The 21392-nt window shown below is 41.2% G+C and overlaps 1 protein-coding gene across 4 annotated transcripts in view; it reads right to left on the reverse strand.

The window, feature by feature from the left end:
- Positions 1–17338, reverse strand: part of RNF24 (ring finger protein 24) — a 139293-nt gene extending 121955 nt beyond the window's left edge. For 3 of the 4 annotated variants that reach the window (XM_079943657.1, XM_079943654.1, XM_079943656.1), the window contains exon 1: positions 10931–11309. The gene's annotated coding sequence lies outside the window, so the exon portion shown is untranslated. Of the gene's footprint in view, positions 1–10930; positions 11310–17217 lie in introns of those variants that run through there. The other variant, XM_079943653.1, reaches the window with a different exon arrangement.
- Between the last annotated feature and the right edge of the window lie 4054 nt (positions 17339–21392).

Consider the following 21392-nt stretch of genomic DNA (forward strand, 5'->3'; position numbering starts at 1 on the left):
AGAATCTCCTAAAAATTTAAGAAAGTATGTAGTACAGTTCAGTCGTAACAATTTTTTATATCATCTGGCCACTACCAGAATGGAACCTCTAACCAGCCACAGCTCGGCAGCCAGGTTAAAATGGCGGCATAACTGGTCTCGTGTTTATAAAAAGGAGAGAACTGAAATGTAGCAAAGATTGCTCTTGTGTTCACTCTTTCCATTGTCCCACCCCTTGCCTAACAACAATCATTAGGAGAGCACCTTATTAAAGGAGATAAACTACACTCACAATAACTCTGAAGTTATTAAATTATAAATTCAATAACTCTGAAGCATTCCATTATAATTACCCCTTTTCAGGCTAAGAGAGGTAGTGGTTCACCAAAGCCACACAGTTAACAAACAGTAGGGCCAGAACTTACTCAAATCCCACATGCTTTCCACTACATCACCTTACTTCTTGTTTGCTTGTATGAAAATAAACTTGTAACTTACTGTGCAAAAATATATGCTTAGGTTTTCAAGAGTTAGAAGTTAGTCTGAATAAAATCTAAATGCAGCCTCTGCTCCAATGATTTCACTGCATTTGTGGTTAGTTTTCTTAGCCTGAAGAAAGTCCTGAAGTTCCTCATGACGAGCCAATTTTCTTCAGCTTTACAGAAACTTTTAAGTCAGATAATACATAAAATGTCAGAAAAAGAATATTAAAATTATAACCTCAGATCTAATAAATCCAGATGTGAAGTACCCCTTAACTTCATTAAATGTAGTGGAGTTATTCAACAAGAGTGTCTTCCCACCAGATGTGTGATTTCTATAAATTCAGATTAATCAATACCTGGCACTTAGAAGATACTCAGTAAATATTTATTGACATGAATAAAGGTAAGATGGTAAATCCAAGCAGCATACTGGATGAAATAACTGCAATATTCCTAAATAGACAAAAACCACCCTTGTTTCTGGCATAAGATAAGAAAGGAGAATATACAAGCTTTGTGGCCTCTGAACAGCAGAGCTTCTAATCAACAAGGACCTATTGTATAGCACAGGGAACTGTACTCAACATTCTGTAATAATCTATATAGAAAATAATCTGAAAAAGAATGGATATATGTATATATATAACTGAATCACTTTCTGTATACCTGAAACTAACACAACATTGTAAATCAACTATACTCCAATATAAAATAAAAATTAAATAAAAAAATAAAGAGCAGAGCTTCAACCCCACTAATCCTTGTGCTCTTTCTAGCCCATACAACACTTAAAAACAGGGGAACCGGACAAAGGCTTCATGGTACGGCACAAGCCCAGGGGCTTCTGGCTGCATTAAATGAGGGCAAGAAGTCAACACAGTTGAAACACATACTCCCAGAGAGTTCTTTGAAAAAAAGATGTTCTTTTTTTTTTTTATAGTTAAAAAAAAATTTATTGGAGTGTAGTTGATTTACAATGTTGTGTTAGTTTCAGGTGTACAGCAAAGTGATTCAGTTATACGTATATTCATTCTTTTTTAGGTTTTTTTTTCTCATAAAGGTTATCACAGAATATTGAGTAGAGTTTCCTGTGCTATACAGTAGGTCCTTGTTAGTTAGCTATCATATATAGTAGTGCATGTATATTAATCCCAAACTCCTGATTTATCCCTCCTACCCCCCACCCACCTTTTCCCCTTTGCTAACCATAAATTTGTTTTTGATATCGGTAAGTCTGTTTATGTTTTGTAGATAAGTTCATTTGTGTCATTTAAAAAAATTAGATTCCACATATAAGTGATATATTTGTCTTTCTATGTTTGACTTACTTCACTTAGTATGATAATCTCTAGGTCCATCCATATTGCTGCAAATGGCATTATTTCATTCTTTTTTAATGGTTGAGTAATATTCCATCGTATATATGTACTACACCTTCTTTATCCATTCCTCTGTCGATGGACATTTAGGTTGCTTCCATGTCTTGGCTATTGTATTTAGTGCTGCAATGAATACTGGGGTGCACGTATCCTTTCAAATTATGGTTTTCTCCAGATATATGCCCAGGAATGGGATTGCTGGATCATACAGTAGTTCTGTTTTTAGCTTTTTAAGGAACCTCCATACTGTTACCCATAGTGGTTGTACCAATTTATATCGCTACCAACAGTGGAGGAGGGTTGTCTTTTCACCACACCCTCTCCAGCATTTGTTTGTAGACTTTTTGATGATGGCCATTCTGACTGGTGTGAGGTGATATCTCACTGTAGTTTCGATTTGCATTTCTCTGATAATTAGTGGTGTTGAGCATCTTTACATGTGCTTTTTGGCTTTTGTATGTCTTCTTTGGAGAAATGTCTGTTTAGATCTTCTGCCCATTATTTGATTGGGTTGTTTGTTTATTTGATATAGAGCTGCATGAGCTGTTTGTATATTCTGGAGATTAATCCCTTGTTGATCACTTTGCAAATATTTTCTCCCATTCTGTGAACTATCTTTTCATTTTGTTTATGGTTTCCTTTGCTGTGCAAAAGCTTTTAAGTTTAATTAGGTCCCATTTGTTTATTTTTGTTTTTACTTTCATTACTCTAGGAGGTGGGTCAAAGAAGACAATGCTGCCATTTATGTCAAAGAGAGTTCTGCCTATGTTTTCCTCTAAGAGTTTTATAGTATCCAGCCTTACACATAGGTCTTTAATCCATTTTGAGTTTATTTTTGTGTATGGTGTTAGGGAATGTTCCAATTTCATTCTTTTACATGTAGCTGTACAGTTTTCCCAGCATCACTTATTGAAGAAACTGTCTTTTCTCCATTGTATATTCTTGTCTTCTTTGTTGTAGATTAAGTGACCATAGGTGCATGGGTTTATTTCTGGGCTCTCTATCCTGTTCCATTGATCTGTATTTCTGTCCTTGCATCAGTACCATAGTGTTTTGATGACTGTAGCTTTGTAGTATAGTCTGAAGTTAGGGAGTGTGATTCCTCCAGCTACATTGTTCTTTCTCAGGATTGCTTTGGCTGTTCGAGGTCTTTTGTGTTTCCATACAAATTAAACGATTTTTTGTTCTAGTTCTGTGAAAAATGCCACTGGTAATTTGACAGGTATTGCAGTGAATCTGTAGATTGCCTTGGGTAGTACAGTCATTTTGACAATATTGATTCTTCCAATCAAAGAACATGGTATATCTTTCCATCTGTTTGTGTCATCTTCGGCTTCGTTCATCATCGTCTTATAGTTTTCAGAGTACAGGTCTTTTGTCTCCTTAGGTAGGTTTATTCCTAGGTGCTTTATCCTTTTTGATGTGATGGGAAGTGGGATTGTTTCCTTAATTTCTCTTTCTGATATTTTGTTGTTAGTGTATAGGAATACAAGAGATTTATGTGTATTAATTTTGTATCCTGCAACTTCACCGAATTCATTGATGAGCTCTAGTAGTTTTCTGGTAGCATCTTATAGGATTTTCTATGTATAGTATCATGTCATCTGCAAACAGTGGCAGTTTTACTCCTTCCTTTCCAATTTGGATTCTTTTTATTTCTTTTTATTCTCTGATGACTGTGGCTAGGACTTCCAAAACTATGTTGAATAAAAGTGGTGACAGTGGGGACTTCCCTGGTGGTCCAGTGGTTAATAATCTGCCTTCCAATGCAGGGGACACGGGTTTGATCCCCGGCCAGGGAACTACTACTCCCTGCCCACATGCCATGGGGCAACTAAATCCACGTGCTGCAACTGAGCCCCTGTGCCACAACTAGAGAGCCCACGTGCCACAATTACAGAGTCCATACACAACTAGAGAAGCCCGCATGCCACAACTACTGAGCTGGTGCACTCTGGAGTCCACACACCACAACTAGAGAAAAGCCCGCACGCCGCAACGAAAAGTCCTGTGTGCAGCAATTAAGACCCGACACAGTCAAAAATAAATAAATAAATAAATAAATAAATAAATAAAGCGGTGACAGTGGGCATCCTTGTCTTGTTCCTGATCCTAGAGGGAATGCCTTCAGCTTTTCACTGTTGAGAATGATGTTAGCCGTGGGTTTGTCATATATGGCCTTTATTATGCTGAGGTAGGTTCCCTCTACGCCCACTTTCTGGAGAATTTTTATCATAAATAGGTGTGGAAGAAGTACGTACTTCCTATCTTCTTTATCTGAATAGTGAAATGAACCCTACTACTCAGCACCTAGTATAAAGACTTGCATAGAGTAGGTGTTCCACAAGCATCTGTTTTAATTCAATAGGTAGGAAAACATAGTTTTCAGCACTAAAACCATTTTAGAGTTCTGATAAGGAATAATCAGCTCAACTGACTAAAAATAAGTATATTGATCTTATCTATGGTCTTTTGAGGCATCCCTTTATAAAGGCATTCTTTATCTTTCAGAAAAGACCCACAGTATTATTATTTTAAAATTAACAGCATAATCATAGCAAGATTTTGCCTATGGAGAAACCATAATAGCACATACATTTAACGGTCTTCTCAAATACAATTAGAGGCTCTCTAGAGATGGTCACTAAGCTAAGAACACTGACCTGTTTAACTTTCGTTTGATATCAAGGTTACTTTCCCCAGAATACACAGATTCAGGAGATAAATAAAAACAACAGGCTTAAGGTAAAATGGAGCAAGAAAAATAAGTAGGGCTTTATATTCGCATTACTTTATTCAGTAATTTTACTGAATAAGAATGTGAAGACATGAGGTTAAACAAGAGGTATTATGAGAAATGGTGATCAAAGGATTTTTTCCCCATAAAGTACAATTTAAAGTAAAAGAATGATATTCAGTGAAGAATTCTCCCTGCCTTTAAAAATATTTAATAATTAATTCTATAATACATCACCTTGATTTCTTTAGTCTACATACAATTTCACAAAAATACTGACAATATGTTAGGGATATACATATGTGAAAAGCCCAGTCTAAGAAGAGTGAATGGATTAGACATTCAGGGGCTGGGTCATACTGACTCTGGAAATCTCCCAATTTTTAAAAATTAATTAATTAAAAAATTGAAGTACAGTTGGTGTACAATATTGTATAAGTTACAGGTATACAATATAGTGATTCATAATTTTCATTTTTTTAATTTTAAAAAATGTTTATTTATTTATTTGGCTGCATTGAGTCTTAGTTGCAGCATGCGAGATCTTCGTTGCAGTATGTGGGATCTTTCATTGTAGTGCGTGGGCTTCTCTCTAGTTATGGCACATGGGCTCCAGAGCACGTGGGCTCAGTAGTTGCGGTGTGCAGGCTCTCTAGTTTTGGCTCATAGGCTCCAGAGCGTGCGGGCTCAGTAACTGTGGTGTGTGGGCTCTCTAGTTGTGGTGAATGGGCTCCAGAGTGTGCGGGCTCAGTAGTTGCAGCATACAGGCTCTCTAGCTGTGGCACGTGGGCTCCAGGGCGTGTGGGCTTAGTTGCCCCGTGGCATGGGGGATCTTAGTTCCCTGACCAGGGATCGAACTCACATCCCCTGAATTGGAAGGTGGATTCTTAATCACTGGACCACCAGGGAAGTCCCGATTCATAATTTTTAAAGGTTATATTCCATTTATAGTTATTACAAAAATTTGGCTATATTCCCTTCCAATTTTTAAATTCTAGTTATTACTCTTTCCTCTCCACTGCTGATTCTAATTTATAAAAGACTTTCATTTACCTCTACCTTAAACTTTCAGAGCAATTAGAGTGTACATTCTCAATTGTAAAAGGAAAACAATCATTCATATTTTACTACAGTACTCAATTTCATTGTAACACTCACTAAAACAAAAGATTAACACAATTCCTTTTATTCTGATTCAAACTCATTATCTTTTATCAAGAGCATAACAGTGTAAGATTACTTGGCAGTCTCTCATACAAAATGTATTTCAGAGTAACCCCAAACAGTCTTAGTTGATAAGATAAAGGTCTTCTTTACAGAACTGCTAATAAATGTGGAAGAGAGGACAGGATTAGAAAATCACCATTTTGCCACAAAGAACGCTGACATGATCATCAATGGGGTCTTTTAGCATCACTAGAAGTAGGGTAGCCAGACACAGCAGGCCTCTGGATGTGATGCAACATTAAGCATCTCCTAAGCATTTCTTGCCAAAAAACTTCAATCTGTTTTAATCAAGCCTCTAGAGCTAACTTCCATTTGTAGGAAATACAGGGAACAGAGCAACAAACTGACACTGCGATTTAAGTGAACAAATCCCAAATGCGAGAAGTTCCACAGGACAACTGACCTGGTTCCTGTAAATAGTCCACGACACACAAAAAAAGTGGAGAGAGAGGGAGGTAGGAGGAACTACCCTAGATCAAAATAGGCATGAGAGACAAAATGACCAAATGTGATCTGTGGACTTTGAATCCTGGTGTGAACAAGCCATCTCTGAAAAAGATATCCTTGAGACAACTGGGCAAATGTGAATAGGGTCTAGTTATTAGATGATACCAAGGAGTAAGTGTTAATTTTATTAGGTATGAGAATAGCATTTTGGTTCTGTAAGACAACATTCTTATTTTTAAAAGATGCATATAGAAGTATGTCAGGAAACACGTACAAAAATGTCTCGGATTTGCTTTAAAATACCTCAGCAAAGAAGGTAAAAGAAAAAAGGATAAATGAAACAAATGTGGCAAAATCTTGATAACAGTAGAATCTGAGTGATGGGCATATGGGCGTATGTTGTACTATTTTTCTACTTTTGAGTGTATTTACAATTTCTTATAATAAAAAAAAAATTAAAAAGAAGAATCTCACTAGCAGAGAACCCTGAAAAACAGTACAGGTAAATCTATTAAGTAATATTAATCTTGGGTAGAAAATAAATGGATCAATGAAAAAAATTTATGTGGCAGTTGCTTATTTAGAAATCGAATTAGTTATATGGAAAACATAAATTTTCCCTTTTTATATGGTTAGTGCTATCGACTGTGCTATATGACACGTCCTCCCCAAATTCACATACTGAAACCAAATCCCCAATGTGATGGTATCTAGAAGTGATTAAGTGATGAGGGTGTCGCCCTCATGAATGGGATTAGTACCCTTATACAAGTGGCCCCAATAAAAAGGACCCCAGGGCTTCCCTGGTGGCGCAGTGGTTGAGAGTCCACCTTCCGATGCAGGGGACACGGGTTTGTGCCCCGGTCTGGGAGGATCCCACGTGCCGCGGAGCGGCTGGGCCCGTGGGCCTTGGCCGCTGAGCCTGTGCGTCCGGAGCCTGTGCTCCGCAACGGGAGAGGCCACAGCAGTGAGAGGCCTGCGTACCGCAAAAAAAAAAAAAAAAAAAAAAATGGACCCCAGATGGCTTCTTCACCCCTTCCACCATGGGGGGACATAGCAAAAGACAGTGAGAAGTACCGGCTATGCACCAGCAAGTCGGCCCTCCCCAGACACTGAACCTGCTGCCACCCTGATCTTGGATTTCCCAGCCTCCAGAACTATGAGAAATTTCTGTTTGTAAGATACCCAGGCTATGGTATTTTGTTATAGCAGCCAGAACAGATTAAGACAGTCAGACAGCTATGAAATATAAAGTTTTATTCCTGAGGTAGCTTATACTACTGAAAACCCATAGCAAAGAACAAGCAGTTTTACAGGATACATTAAAAAAAACTTTTAGGAATGCAACTGTTTCCTCTCCTCAGAACTGTGTCATGCTTTTATATAATTCTGAAGTTCTAAATAGATGGTGGTAGTGAACTGAAATAGAGAAAACTAAAACACAGAAAACAGAATTCACAGCTGCATTTTGAACTGAGTGCTGTGAGCTTTGGATTATCCAGGTGGACCCTAAACCCAATGACAGTGTCTTTATAAGAGAGAGAAAGAAGAGAAGACCATGTGAACATGGAAGCAGAGATTGTAGTTATACAGCCAAAAGCCAAGGAATGTGTGGAGCCACCAAAAGCTGGAAGGAGCAAGGAAGGATTGTCTCCTAGTTTTTGGAGGGAGTGCAGCAGCTCTGCTGACACTCTGATTTCAGACTTCTGGCCTCCAGAACTGTGAGAGAATAAATTTCTACTGTTTCAGGCCATCAATTATGTGGTAATTTGTTACAGCAATGCTAGAAAACTACGCAGCCCCTTTGCCCCATTCTAACAAGTCATTTTTATTTACCTCACTTTTATTTACTGCAGTAGTTCAGCAATGGTTAATTACTTCAAGAATATCAGAAGAAATAAAAAATATATATGCTCCCCAAATCTCTCCTTATTCTCTAGCCATTTTCTGCAAAGGTCTCAATTTCCTTTATCAATAGTGTTCCAGGGAACTCCCTGGCAGTCCAGTGGACTCGGCGCTTTCACTGCTGTGGCCCAGGTTCAATCCTGGTTGGGGAACTAAGATCCCATAAGCTGCTTGGTGCGGCCTAAAAAAAAAAAGTCATCCAAAAGTGCCATTGCAGGATAGCATATGAATAGTAAGGCATGGACATATACACATTACCAAACGTAAAATAGATAGCTAGTGGGAAGCAGCTGCATAGCATGGGGAGATCAGCTCGGTGCTTTGTGACCACCTAGAGGGGTGGGATAGGGAGGGTGGGAGGGAGGGAGACACAAGAGGGAAGAGATATGGGAACATATGTATATGTATAACTGATTCACTTTGTTATAAAGCAGAAACTAGCACACCATTGTAAAGCAATTATACTCCAATAAAGATGTAAAAAAAAAAAAAAGCTTGTGAAAGTTGACAATATCAACTGAGACACTTGGTGGGTTGGAGAATGAGGGCCTGGGTTCTAAACCTGGCTCCTGACCTTGTGAACCTGAACAGGTTACTTCTTTGACCATTTGTTTTATCATCCATAAATAACCCTTTGAGGGTTGCTGTAAGGAGTAAATAAGCAGTACATTTAAAGATACTAACATAAAAGGTTTTTACTATAGGTTAGCTAATGTGAAAGATGATTTTCTGGGTACAATATTTCCCCTGGCTATTGATACACTGTTCTATGATACAAAAAAAATCTTTCTCACTACCACAAAATTTCCTCTGGACTGTTTACAGGGACAATCAATAAGTTTAAGTAAAAATTTTTATTTAATTATAGCAAGGCATGAGATTTCCAACATATCTCTGAGGAAGTTTTGCAATTTCTTTTGCACTAAAGGAAAAGAATGAAAGCCAACACCTTTGATTTACCTTCCCACCAATTTTCCATAAACTATATTAGCTCATACTTCAGTGTTTCATTATTTGCCAAACTCTTTCTTTTAGTCCAAGATGAAGAGCCTATTTGGATATTTCAAGTTTATACCACTGAGCAAAATTTTTCATGCTCAGAATTGGGAGAGAACAATAAAGAGACACAGGTAATTTATAATTTTTTGGTTTGCCTAGATGAAGTTAACATACAAGTATTGCAGCACCATTCCATCTCCAAATAAAAAAATATTTTAAGATAACATAAAGCATACTGATAGACTGTTGGTGAAGTTATTAACACTGTCATCAAATGAACTGAATGCTCATTATACTTGCAGTGCCATATTTGTACTTCTTTTGTTCTCAGTTAAACATTATGACATTAAGTTTCCTAAAGAAGAACTGTATCTGATACAAACACCCGTCTAATTAGGAAAACATAAATAACAGACAAAATGAGACACAGATTTTTTTTTTTTTTTTTTTTTTTGCGGTACGCGGGCCTCTCACTGCTGTGGCCTCTCCCGTTGCGGAGCACAGGCTCCGGACGCGCAGGCTCAGCAGCCATGGCTCACGGGCCCAGCCGCTCCGCGGCACGTGGGATCTTCCCTGACCGGGGCACGAACCCGTGTGCCCTGCATCGGCAGGCGGACTCAACCACTGCGCCACCAGGGAAGCCCGAGACACAGATTTTAAGACAACACACATAATTAATGTTCTACAGAAGCCTCTGGTTTATAGGACCAAGCTTTACGACAAGATGAAAATTTGTACTAATCCAAATGACTAAAACTTTAGAAGAAGAAGAAAATGAAAAGAAGAGGGAAACCTCACTTCAAGAAAAGTCAATAAATGAAAACAAGAACAACTGAAAGCAGGTAAACTGGAAGTTATTTATAATATAAAAACATTCACTATAGTTACTATAGTAGTAAGCAACACTAATACACCTAACAGCATTGAATCCATAAAAATTCAAGTTTCATTACACTTTTTCAGAGCAAAATCACAACTTAACATGAGGTTCACTTGTAATGCTATCTAAAAAGTAGCTTCCTTTCCTTGCCATTCAGGCTTGTTCCAACTCAAGCACCATGGAGGTGCAGAGCAACTGTCTGGTGTCATACTGTCCTTACGTCGGGTGCAGGGCCCAGGCTGGCTTTCCCAGGCATGGCCAACCAAAAGTAAGGCCACTGATAAGTTGTTCCTAGGCCAGCTGGCGTTGAAGAAAGCGTCTGATTCCCACCTCCACAGCAGACAAGGCTCAGCCAGCTGGCTTTCAACGGACTGCACTAGTTGGAGTGCTCACAATTCTTTTCAAACCATCTGGCATTCTTTTTGAATCCTAAATTTACCCAACACTACACTCTGATGTTTGAAATGCTCAGATAATTGGAGGAGTCTCCACTGCCTACCCAGATAAGAAAAGAAAGGGGCAGAGTAACTGCTAAGTCAATTACTTTAAGAAACAATTTCTAAAATTAAAAATCAAGACAGATAATAAGGGGTATAGATAATTTAACATGCAGAAAACTTTTAAGAATCCCTTAAGGCTGGCTGGACATAACTCTCCCTACTTTGAACTTCTACAGAGCCTGTCTTTATCCCTCAATGTGGCCCTTAGAGTGGATTTTGTATTGCTACATATATTTATCTTCCCAGCTAGCTAGTAAGTGAAAAGAACAGTATCTTATGGCTACTTTAAAAAAATCTGTTGATGACATACTGGGTGTTTTAAAAGTTCCATTTCCAGAAATAAGAAAACTTAATGAGGAATAACATGAATTAACACGTGGAAGGAGCCTTACCTCTGGGCAGGCCAAATAAACAAAGAACAGAACTTGGCTTGAAATAAAAATGTTTTATCAAGTGACCAAAATGATTTCTCAAATGACCAAATTGCTGGGAAGTGCTATAGGGTGCTCATCTGTCAACTGCAGATCATCTGTCATGTGGGGTAATCTGGGGAATAGAGAGGCAAGGAATCAGAAAAAGCCCACAAAACTAAAAACAGGAGAGTCACATTCATAGCCAATATACTCTAGGAGATATAAGTACTTCAAACAAAAATATTACAGTGACCAAGTCAGATCAAATATTAGAAACCAGAGAAGCATATACAAACAATAACTATAATTATTTTTCGTTGCATTAACCGCCATGCCAAGTACTGAGTTTAGCATTTTACACGTTATCTAATTTGACACACAAAACCAACATATGAGGTGGGTGCTATTCTTATTTCTACCTTGCAGATGAGGAAACAGGTTAGGAAACCTGCCCAAGGTCACATGGCAAAAAGTGAAAGAGCTAGAATTCAACTCCAATCAGTCTGACTGCAGAATCTAGGTGCAAGACTGCCAATGTTAATTATACTTGTGAAAGAATGAAATGTAATATAACATAGGTAAAATTCAATCATTAATACAGTCTTTATAATTTTTCAGTTTTCAAGTGTAGCAAAAAGTAGAGAATAATTTAAAAAATAAATGAAAATTGATTTTCTTGTTAGAAATTTTTAAAAAGAGCTATTCTACCAGGTTAAAAATGTCAGTTATGCCTTTTTTGCCCATATATTGAGTAGGTACTTGTGTCAACTGCTGTCCTAGGAACATAGTGGTAAACAGGATAGATGAGTTCCCTGCTTTCCTGGAGCCGACTTCCCAGTGTGGGGCGTAGGCAAGAGGCAAAAATATTCAGTCAACAACAGAATTTCAGACAGTGATACATAGTACAGAAGAGATAGGGAGGAAATGTAGACTATTCTTTTGAAACATTTAACCATGAAGGTAAACAGAAGGGGATGGATATAATAAGGTCAGGGGGAAGTTGTTTCGTTGTAATTTTTTGTTCTGTTTTTGAAGATGGGAAATATCAGAGCATGTATGTATGCTGACATGGGTGGTGCCCTGGAAAGTTGTTGAGGATGTGATAGAGGGCACAAATGCAGAAGTCAAGTTCTTGACTAGCTATGAGGTGGAATATGGTGGGGAGGCAAGTTGGCTTCTGACAGCAAGGAAACAGGGATCCTAAGGAAGGTGGATTTATAGATTTGGTGAAGGGAGGATGAGGGGTATCTGTCTGATAACTTCTAAACCCTCAGTGAAGTATGCGGCCTGCTTACCGGGATGGGGAGGGGTCGGCTGCTCATAAGTGTAAAGACTGGGGAGACATTAAATAATTATAGGCAAAAAAATCTTATTAAGAATCTGGTAGTTTTTTGGGGCAGTGATGAGAGTCTACTACAGATTTTTGCTCATGAATCTGAAGTTGTCTAGAAATATTCAACCACTTATGTGCACCTATGGGAAAGCTAGATGAGGAATAAAGCAGCTGTAAATAGAAAAAAATTCATGGGTAAAAAAATATTAAAAAATGTGTATCCATGAGATAAACACTAAGTCACTGACAATGTCCAAACAAGCCATGGTCTATGTAACTCCATTTGCCTCCATCTTCTTATCACAGAAATTCTTGCCAATAATGTGTTTGTCTTTAGTCATGATATATTTAACCATGAAGCTTATAGATTGTTTCTTTTTGGTCATAAATGGTTCTGTCACTTCCTAAAGTAGATTTTTAAAAAATGTAACTGATGGCTGTGTAGATTCCAGAGGTGATTATATTTCAGTGCTGGAAGAAACTTTCTCTGGTGTTAACTGATATTTCCAGTTAAAAGTAAACTGATGATTCCATTTAAAAGTAAAAAACAAAAATTAAAGGTGGTTGCTTTTGATCATCCAACTGTACTCCTAAACCATGATGTTGGCTCAAGACCCAAAACATCCTGGGGAGCATTTATGCCTGCACAGGTTCAAGGAGAGGAAACAAAGACCACATCTCTTGATGGAGGCATGTCAACACGATAATGAATAGCATATTGGGTGAGATGGTGTGTATGTCTGTGTGTACATATATATAGGTATTTGGAGAAAATATTATCTGCCCTTACGAGCAAAAGGAAAGAAAAAGATGTTTCGAGGAACACCATGAAATGTCAGAACACCAGGGATAAACAGAAGATCCTAAAGTTTTCCAGAGTGGGAGGAAAAAGGGAAATGGGGATTAGAATGGCATTGCACTTCTTAATAGTAATACTAGAAGCCTTCAAAAGAGGGACAATAATTTTCGATCTAGAGTTCAATATCCAGCGAAACGATCATTCAAGTGTGACGGTAAAATGAGGACATTTTCACATATGCAACTTCTGAATTCAGGAATGAATTTCAGAGTTTGTAGATGCCCTTTCTCAGGAAGCTACTAAAGAATTAGGAAGACACAGGATCCAGGAAATCAAGGATCCAACATAGGAGGAAAGCAAAGAGAATTCACAAGATGATAAAAAGGGAAGTCCTATATAACAGCTAGGAAAAAGAAATGAAACAGATTACCTGAAAATATTGAAAGACGATAGGTTCTGTCATAGAATTTGAGGATAACTTTGTGACTGGTAAAAGGAAAACTAGGCAAATGAAAAACAAACAAAAGTGGCAGTTGTTTAACTCAGTAGAAACAAAAGTTGTACAAGAGGGCTTCCCTGGTGGCGCAGTAGTTGAGAGTCTGCCTGCCGATGCAGGGGACACGGGTTGGTGCCCCGGTCCGGGAAGATCCCACGTGCCGCAGAGTGGCTGGGCCCGTGAGCCATGGCCGCTGAGCCTGCGCGTCCGGAGCCTGTGCTCCGCAGCGGGAGAGGCCACAGCAGTGAAAGGCCCGCTTACCGCAAAAAAAAAAAAAAGTTTTACAAGAAAGAAAACGTAATACGTATCCTACATGGCTCATCTGTGAATTATAGGTACATTGTCACAGTCATATAAATACTGAATACTGACTTGACTGGAAACTGTAAAGTATAGATATGAGTGGGGGATGGAAGGATGGTTGTGTGGGACAACTAAGTCCTCAACTTCCAAAATAAAACTCCATAGATAATATCCAAAGATGGAAAATCAAGGAATAGCAGTTTAAACATTAAAAATGAAATAAATATAAAGGTAAATACCAGAAAGAACTGCTAAGAGTTCAAAGTGATTGAACCATATGAAACCACTGATTTTTGACTACTCCCCAATCTAAAAAATGGCAATTTCATATAGTTTAAATTGCTAATACATTATAATGACGTTACTTTATTACTGATTTTAGAATAAACTGCCATTTGAAACAGAAAACATTATTATTATTATTATTATTTTTTGGCCATGCTGCATGCAGGATCTTAGTTCTCCAACCAGGGATTGAAACTGTGCCTCCTGCAGTGCAAGTGCGGAGTCCTAACCATTGGACCATCAAGGGAATTCCCGGAAAACAATTACTGATAGAAAATGCTGGGAGGATAATATATCCCAGTTTAGTAACAAAGTGTCATCATATATACTATTACAATCACTAACATAACAATACTAATATTTCTAATGAATATAACGATTATATTTATTACTAAAACAGCATTTAAAATAATGTAACCTATTTTGACAATATAGATATTACTTTGGAATTTTTCTTCAATCATCATACTACAAAAATGCTAAACTATGGGTTGGTAAAGATTTTGATTAACAGAATGCTGAACAACAAGGCCAGGATGTTTTTAGTTTCCTTTGTTGATACAAACAATAGCTAAGTCGCTCTTGAAAAATTAAAGTTCCACAATACTGTGGCACTATGCAAGCCTATTTCAGTGATAATTCCGGTTACACTACTCTGTTTATCTACGACTTCCCCTTATGATTTGTTTTAAGGGGATTTCTAAAAAAAAAAAAGAAAAGAAAACCAAAAACTTATGCAGGCAGTTCATAAGTTATTGGGGTTGCTTCAATATTAGTGACACTACTTAATGTAGTTAATGAAGCCCTCATTTTTAAGTTAGCTTATTTTGAGTTAAAGTCATTTACATTAAATTTTTACTTAAATCTTACATCATAAAACCAAAACTTCTCCAAATTGAAAAATCAACTTTTATTAATTTTTACTTTTACAAAAAAAGAATTTGATCATGTTAACATAAGGTAAGATTTTTACCAAGAATAATGGATCCCGTTCCAACCAAATGGAAAATTTCCCCTTCAAATTAAAAGCAAATGTTTTTAACAGATGGAATATACATAAACAGATGCTATGGAAGACTGCTTAGTTTAGCTTTCATTTTGCACTGAAAACTACCAGGGATTAAAATATACGTGATTAAAAAATAATCTTAAAGAGAATCTTAAAACTGAGTCAATTCAACTATTCATATTCTCTAATAAGCTCCCCTTAATTTTTTTTACCGTTGCTATTTTGAATCAAAAGATCATAAGAAAAATATATTTTGGAAGTATGTTTCTTTTTTTTTTTTTTTTTGCGGTACGCGGGCCTCTCACTGTTGTGGCCTCTCCCGTTGCGGAGCACAGGCTCCGGATGCGCAGGCTCAGCGGCCATGGCTCACGGGCCCAGCCGCTACACGGCATGTGGGATCTTCCCGGACCGGGGCAGGAACCCGTGTCCCCTGCATTGGCAGGTGGACTCTCAACCACTGCGCCATCAGGGAATCCCTGGAAGTATGTTTCTTATAGTAACAGAGTTTAGCTAATTTCCTGTCACTCTGCAAAATTATAAGTGTAAAAAAGAAACTGAAAATGCAACTGTCTTCTAAAACTTATAAAATCTGGTTTAAAAGAGAAAAAGGTCCAAGAGAAACAGCAAGGAATAGCTGGTGCTATTACAGTTGCTTCTTTTTGATTGGTCCACATCAACTGTGACTCCTCACAACTTCACCAAGACAACAAAGTCAGGCAGTCCGTCCCACAGAGCCAAAGTCTGTGGGAACCTGCAGAGCTTCCTCCTCTCTCTGGGGATGACGACGATAAAAGGTGATCTGTTTTCCAGCAGTCCTGTAAGAGGAGCCATTGAGCTGGGCTGCACAACCAGACAACAGAACACAGGGAAAATTCAGATCAAAGCAAGGGCGCATGCCAGGGTAATATGCTATAAAGCCCTTTGCCAAAGCATTAAGGGGAAAAAAAGCAAGGAGGTGGAAAGAACCTGCTGGACCACCTTCTTATTACACAGGGAGGCAGGAGGAAACAAAATCTGCCTGTACTGAGGAGCTGAGAAAACAGTGTCCTAGAGATACCGGAGTACTTCTGTATATGTGTATATCAATATACAGACATATTACCAATTAACTAAAAAGCAGTGTTCTATATGTACTAGAGTATTCTCATGTACATACATAAGAGTATATGACCATTAACTAAACCCCAAAAACCAAGTGTTCTGGATATACAGATATATTGAGGATATAGACATATATTTTCAATTAACAAAACCCACTGGTTTTACAGAAAGAAACAAAGAAATGCTGTTTGAAAGAATGTCAGAGGCAGAACTGGGTGAAGATCTGATGAAGTAATATGTCTCTTTTCCTCATACCCCTTTAAATGACCTCCGATTCTCTCATTTCAGAGGGGGCACACACACCATTAGGTCTCCGGAAACAAAAGAGGCTCCTTAATTCTCCGGCCTGTGGAAGCACACACGCCCCCCACTCACAGATATGAGGCCAGCTCCTGACTTTCATTAACGAGTAAGCCGAGGCGATAGGTCTCACCCCCGACCATAGCTTACACACAGTGACAAACGGGCACAGGACAGACGCCACAAAGAAAGGGGAGGAGCAGACGGGGACCAGGAAAACACTGCCACGCCGCGCCCCCCAAGGCGCATTCCCATCGCCAACAGGGAGGCAGACGTCCTCGCCATCCTCGTCCTTGCCTCTCTGCTCATCCCAGCCGCCTCCCACGCCCGGGGACCCGACACCCGGCACGGGTTAGCGGAGCGCTCTGGGCTCCGCGAACATTCCCTCTGTGACCTCCCGGTGACAGCCCCGCGCCTCCCTTTGTGCGGGACTCACCCTCCGGCTCGGGGTGGACCCTCCTGCGCACCCCTCCCGGCCTGGGGCCGCTGTCCCATCCCTCCCAGCTCCCGGCAGAGGCGCCGGGAGTGTGAGTGGGGGAGGCTGGCGCGGGCCCCACGGTGTCCTCAGCACCCCGAACCCGGACCTGCCCAGTCCGTTAAGCCCCAAACCCGGGGCGACGGCCCTCGCTTGCTCACTTACTCTGTCGTGCCGGCAGCGGCGGCGGCGAGCGTGGTGGGACCGTCAGCTCCGGGCGGTGAGCGGCGGGCGTCAGTCGGCACCGAGCGCGGCTGAGGTGGCAGCGGCAGACTGCCCGCGGCGCCCCGGCGAGGGGCGGGCCCGGAGGGGGAGGGGCGGGCGCCAGGCCTCTCATTCATGCAGCGGGGCGGGGTGAGGGACCCGGATGCCCGGGCAGCCCCGCCCACCTCCCTGAGGTCGCCCTGGCTTCGGAGTCTGTAGTGCGCAGGCGCGGCTCTCCGTGGTCCGACACTGCCTCAGCAGTTGCGGTTGTCCCAGGCCAGAGCAGTGGCCTTCTCCCTCTTGTGTTTAGTATTTTTGCATGTCCTATAAACATTTAAAAAAAATATTTATTTATTTGGCTGCACCGGGTCTTAGTTGCGGCATGGGGATCTTTCAGTTGCGGCATGTGGGGGTCTTTAGCTGGGGCATGCGAACTCAGTCGTGGCATGTGGAATCTAGTTCCCTGACTAGGGATCGAAACCAGGATTCCCTGCCCCGCACTGGGAACACAGGAGTCTTCGCCACTGGACCACCAGGGAAATCCCTATAAGCAATTTTTTAAGTGAAAGCTTGGAAAGCCACCTCCTTCCTAGCATCCAGCCCGCCAGCATCCTGGGGACAGAGGAGTGGCCATTATTAGTCTGATGGGTAAGATACACACCGCCCCCCTCCTCCATCTGTGTCATGTGCAGCATGTCTCTCAGACCTCTGAGACCCAGAATCTGCCCAGATAGTGGAGAGGAGTGTGTGCAAGAAAGAGTGCATTACTTTGTTTATTTGCATTGACCTAGTCTTTTCAGCCCCCAGCTCCCATTCCACAGGCAGGCAAGAAATCGACCTTTGTTTTGGGAGGCTTAGCCCTTCCTGTAATACCAAGGCCTAGGGTCTAGCTAATGCAGCTCCAAGATCAGGGGAGACCCCTTGTCTTTGGCAGGCTGTGTATTTTGCAGAAACATCCTCCTGTTTCCAAACCCTTGGCCCTGCCACTCCTGGGCGATAGAAATCTTGGTGCTACTGGGAGTCTGCAGCAGACCTCACAGTCATCTCCTCTGAGGCTCCTCAGCTGAGTGTGTGGGCACTGCAGCTCAGGGAAATTACAGAAACGATTGCCCACTCTCCCTCAGTCCTATGTCCCCCTTTGGGGTTCTCCTTCCTTCTCCTATCCTCCAGCCCCCCCCTCAACATAAACCATAAACAGCTCAGGTGCTTAACTTTGGGAAGCAAAGGTTATTGTGGAAAGTGCCTGCAGGCAAGTTCCTTCTGCTTTGGCAAACCATAAATGTCCAAGGTAAGGGGGGAGGTAAAGACAAACATCCGAGAACATCTCGAGAAGTAACCCAATGGTCACTGTCCCCCAAGGTAAGAGATGGGTGGAGGCATGTGCTGGGTAGAGTGTGGCAAAAGAAAGAGTGCCTGTCAACATCTATCCCCCCACTGCTGCCTCCAAGAACTTTGGGTTTCTTTTCCCTTCTCTTCCTTCCTTCCTAGCTCAGTTGGAGAAGGTACCAGGAGGGCCTTCTGAGCTCGTTTGCTGATACCTCTCGCTCTGTCTAAATCAGGCCTCCTCATCTCTCTCCAGGTCTACTGCTGAAGTCTCAATCCATTCTCATGAAAGTCAATTCTCATGATATGCAGATCTGCCCACATTACTGTCTTTTTCTCTTTCCCTGCCCTAGTGGCTCTTCAGCCCTTATTTTCCAGCCATTTCCAGAGCAGCACCAGGGTGTTTCACCTTCAGTGCCTATGTTCCTGCTGTTGCCTTGATTAGGGAAGCAACATTTACCTAGCAACACTCAAAAGTCACTTTTTAATGAAGTCTTCCTTCCTGCCCCCACCTGTTGACAGAGTTTCTTTTGGAATCCCCACCTGTGCCCTGAACCTATTTCTCTCTCAGCACCAGCCACACTTAGGGTTCCTACTCATTTGCATATTTTCTTCACCAACCAGAATGTGAGCCCTTCCACAACAGGAACAGTGTCTTCTGGAGATCTAGCAGGTGACTGGCACACAGTGGGTATGCAATGGTTATTGGAGGTGGTGATGTTCCCTGGTGGATCAGGGAGGCTCTACATGGGACAAAAAAGCTGAACTTCCTTTTATTTCTCCTGCCTTCCCTCCTTCCTTCCCCTGCCCATGTTAGCTAGGAATTTGCTAGTCCAAACAGGCTGTAGAGTAAAGGGTGGAGTGGCTCCAGCTTCTTGTCCTTTGTCCTTATGAAAATTAGGAGGGAGAGATACAGAAAGAGAAAGTTTAAGGATGTAAAGAGTAGGGGCCATGTTCAGTTGCTATTTTCAGGGAGACCCATCATATTAAAATTTTGTTGAGGCATCAGCTAGCCTAACTGCCGTTTGGGGTCAGGGAGAAAGTCTCCCCTTGGGACTGGACACGTGGAACCTGTACTCACAGTTTCCACAATTCATAAGGCAGAATCCTACCCTTTTGTCTCTAGCAGTGAATTGTTCCTTGTTCCCTTTGGGGAAGAAGTCAGAGTTTTTGGTCTCCTAGTGTCTTCAGCTGGAGATTCACTGACTGATATGCGATCCTATCTGCCTAGTGGTGCAGAAGTTTCTATTGATGTTTCCCCCTTACACCTCCCAACCACCCCCCTACTTCTCTAGACAAAATGCATATGGTGGGGTATGGGTGCACTAAGCGGGGGTCTGGGCAGTTTAGGTGGGTACCCCCAAACAGCAGGCATCCAGAACTTGAAGTAGTGGCTTTCTCAGCTAACATGTTCCCTTGTTCCACATGAGAGGGCAGTGGGCATGGGGTGGAGCTTCAGAGGATATCCCTCCCTAGTCCTCTCACGTCTTCTTCCTACATTATATTTCCTTTAAAACATTTTTCTTGTCCCCAGTCCATTTCTCAGAAAACTCTGCCCCTACCCACATGGTCAGAAGTCCTTCAAGACTCCTCTACTTTCTGGAAAAGAAATGACATCTAATTTTAAATTAAATGTTTATGCCTAATTTTGGAATAACAGCTTTATGGATGGTAGCTATAGTGGGATCAGGGGCTGATTTTAGTCATCTTGGATCTGGTGTTAAATATAAGTTTGTTGAATGACTTCCTGACAAAGGCAAAATCAGTCTTTCACACAGAAGCTAGAAATCCAAAGCTGCCCACAGCCTGACCCCTCTGCCTGTCCTTCCCACCTGGTGGGGCCTATCCATCTGTTGAGTGGTGGGCATTATCCCAGAAAAACATCCTTCATATTGACAAATTACTTGGCTGCTTAATTATCTAGAGCTCTGAATGGGAGTCCCACCATTTCTGTGAGAGCCTGAGGTGTGCTCTTGTGTTCCCTCAACCCCTCTGTCTAAGAATTTCAAAGAGTCTCCTGCTGGGACTCCTCCTGCTAGGCCCCTCCCAATGATCCTCATCTCCTCACAGACCACGTGAACCTCCAGGTGGGGTGTGATCCTGCCCATAGAGGGATGGAATTGCTTGTCAGTGCCGGATATGTGTGCATGATTGTGACACAATGTGAATAGGGGAGGAAGTGTAGGTTCCTATGTGCATGGTAGTTTGGGTCAGGCTGTGTGTCCACTCTTGGAGGTGGGAGCCAGGGATTATTTCCTCAGCCACCAACAATCTGTGTTACCTTTCTGGCACATGCAGGCCCAAATACCCAAACAGAACTCAGAGCTTCTAAAAATATAAATGTGCAAAAATTGGGAGTGGCCAAGGTGGCACAGTAAGAAGACCCTGAGCTTACCCCCTTCTACAGGTGCACCAAAATTACAACTATTTACAGAGCAACCACTGATGAGAAGAACTGGAAGGCTAGCGAAAAGATCTTCTACAACTAAAGTCATGAAGAAGAAACCACAACAAGACAGGTAGGAGGGATGGAGATGTGGCATAGTCAAGACCCATACCTCTGGGTGGGTGACCCACAAATGGGAGAATAATTATGATTGCAGAGGTTCTCCCCAAGGAGCAAGGGGTCTGAGCCCCACATCAGGAGTCCCAGCCCAGGGGTCCTGCACCATGAAGACTAGGCCCCAGAATGTTTGTCTTGGAAGGCCAGAGGGCTTTGGGAAACAGATTATCTACTCTTAAAGAGCACACACAAAATCTCATATGGTCAGGGACCCAGGGCAGAGGCAGTAATTTGAAAAGATACTAGGTCA

Source organism: Stenella coeruleoalba (assembly GCF_951394435.1).
Source record: "Stenella coeruleoalba genome assembly, chromosome: 15".
NCBI lineage: Eukaryota > Metazoa > Chordata > Mammalia > Artiodactyla > Delphinidae > Stenella > Stenella coeruleoalba.